Raw genomic sequence first — 2,978 nt, forward strand, 5'->3', positions numbered from 1 at the left:
CTATAGGACACCACAACTGCGATGTTGAACACGATGCGTTGGAAAACTCAATTGAAAAAGTCTGTGTCACTAAGGTTAGGGATATAATTAAGAACTTGAAAACCGGTAAGGCTACCGGGGTAGACGGTATTAACGCTGAAATGCTTAAACACGGTGGCGAGTACATACCACATAGAGAGTACCAATATACAAGAGAAAGGGAGATAAAAGCGAGTGCAATCATTACAGAGGGATTAGCTTATTAAGCACTGTAAGTAAAATATATTCAAAAATACTTATTCGTAGGGTAATGAAAATAACAGAAACAAAGATTTGGGAAGTCCAAAGTGGGTTTATGCCAGGAAGGTCATATACGGATCAAATATTTAGCTTAAGGCAAATAACAGAAAAAAATTTGAGAGCAGGAAAAAAGTTTTCTGTGCATTTGTTGACCAAGAAAAAGCTTTTGACAAGGTAGATAGAAGTAAACTTTGGGAAATTCTGAAAGAGTATGGAGTCAATGGATGGATCCTACAAGCTATGAAAACAATCTACACAGGTAGCAAAGCGAGTGTAAGAGTGAATGGGAAACTGAGTGACTGTTTCGATATTATTCAAGGAGTTAGACAAGGATGCGTTATGTCTTCATGGTTATTTATATTATTTATGGACAAGTGTTTAAGAATGGCTCTCTTCGACGAAGAGGGTGTGGATCTCGAAACAGTAAGGGTACAAGGGTTAGCGTTCCCAGATGATAAGGTTGTTATGGCAGAGTCTATCGAATACCTACAAAGAATGTTGAATACACTAGATGCAAGCATGAAGAGCATGAGCCTCAAAATTAACGCAAATAAAACAAAAACTATGGTGTTCGAAGGAAAGAGTGAGAAAACGCTATGCAATATTTTATTAAATGATGAGAGAATTGAACAAGTTGATAAGTTCTTATACCTTGGTAGCTTATTTACTAGGGACGGGAAGATAGATGAGGAATTAGATAGACGAATAAATGAAGGTAAGCAGGTTATTGGTAGAGCAGGTCCCCTTATCAGAAGTAAAAATATATCAAGTAAAGTTAAAATGGCAATACATAATTCTATATTTGTACCGACTGTACTATACGGTAGCGAGACATGGACGTATCAAGAAAAAGATAAGAGTAAAATTGACGCAATTAACATGAGATTCATGTGCATAATAAGCGGGAAAACCCTGATGGACCCAAGTGGGGAACCTTACATAACGGCTTCGTGAGGTTCTTCGCTTGGGGTGATTGCTAGAGAGATTGATCAGCAACCTGGGTCGGAGCAGTGTTGCGGAACGAACGTGTTATTTACTTAAATAGCACGAGAATTCTGGATCAATCTGAAAAATCTCTATCACTTCCACACTACTCCTTTCCCCTGCCGAGTGAGTCACGCCTACCCCGAAAGGGAAATGGCTTAATGGTGTAATAATAATAATAATATTAAAACCTTTAAATTTAAAATTCCTCTCCTTATAAAAAGTTTTCGATGACAAAGGCTTTACATTAATTCCAATTTTTCACGAGGTTTGACATCGAATAATCTGCTTATTGCAGCTTTAGATTATTTATATCCTAAAGCTGAAAAAATGTTTTGCCGAATCATAAGTGATTTCATTTAAAACGTTTAAAATTAAATAATTTGAATTCACATGTTGTACTCGAAGAATATTCGAAATTTTACAAATACTGAAATTTTGAATTTTAAATTTATAAACTAGTTTTTTTCAATAATTATTTTATTCTTACGCTTCTAAAAGAAAATATTTACACTGTAATTTTAATTGTTTTCATTTAAAATTTATCTCATTTAAAACCTTTTAATTTCAAAGACTTTGAAATTATAATCCAATTTTCGAAACTGAATAATTTTGAATGGAATAATTATTTAATTGCTAACATACTTTTAATTTGAAATAAAATTGTTGGTTAGTAAAGTATTTCCATGCAAAATAGTTATGCTGAAGTTAAAACTCTTGCTTTTATATTTTAACATTGTCGACTTCTGAAAAGTTTCTAACCAAAAACTTTAGAACTATGATTCCTAATTACTTTCCTGAGTTTTTTGTTGAATTTAACTGATTATTATAAAAATAAGGGAATTTTTTTAAATTTCTCCAGCTTATTTGAATGCTCTCCATTGTTGAAGACAAGAAACAACCCACATATATCTGTATTCAATTCAATCAAATTTAAAATTTAACGACAAAATTTTAACTGAAATTTGCTTAAATTCAACTAATATTTACTTAAATTTTGAATTTAACTAACATGTATTCACTTTTTGAAATGATCTAAATTGTATTCAATCTTTAAATTTAGTTTTACAAAATAATTTTAAAAATTGCACTACAATAAATCTTAAGGAACGAATAGAATTGTTTTAAAACTTATTTACTTAGTATCTAGAAAATTTCTCATTGAAAAGAAACCAGACGAGAAATTAATAAGTCTAAACTTTATTTAATTCTTAAATTCACCTAAATTTCATTTAAATGTTGAATTTAGCTAAATTTTATTTAAATTTTTAATTCAACCAAATTTTATTTAATTTGGAATTTAAATAAATTTTATTACATTTTTTAATTTATCTTAATTTCATTTAAATTTTAAGTTTAGTTTTTAAAAATAATTTTAGAAATTTAACTAAAATTCTAAAGTACGAAAAGAATTTTTTTTACACTTATTTATTGTCTCGAAAATATAAAATAATAATAAATTGAATATTTGTAGGCTCTCTTTAATTTGAATATAATTAGGTAAATCAGTGTTCATACCATTTTTAGCGTACAGGCCGTACAGAGCCAGCCAACCGACTCAACTATAGCAAAGATTGCTATAGTGATGGCGAAGGCGAACGCGAGAATGATAAACAGAAAATCACGTTCGGTTTGGAATTCAACAACTTTCGGTGTGCGCCCCGGGCCTCACCTCGTCCACTGACGTGCCAGGAGGACGCGGTTGCCATAGAAAC

Source organism: Belonocnema kinseyi, chromosome 5, assembly GCF_010883055.1.
Source record: "Belonocnema kinseyi isolate 2016_QV_RU_SX_M_011 chromosome 5, B_treatae_v1, whole genome shotgun sequence".
Lineage (NCBI taxonomy): Eukaryota > Metazoa > Arthropoda > Insecta > Hymenoptera > Cynipidae > Belonocnema > Belonocnema kinseyi.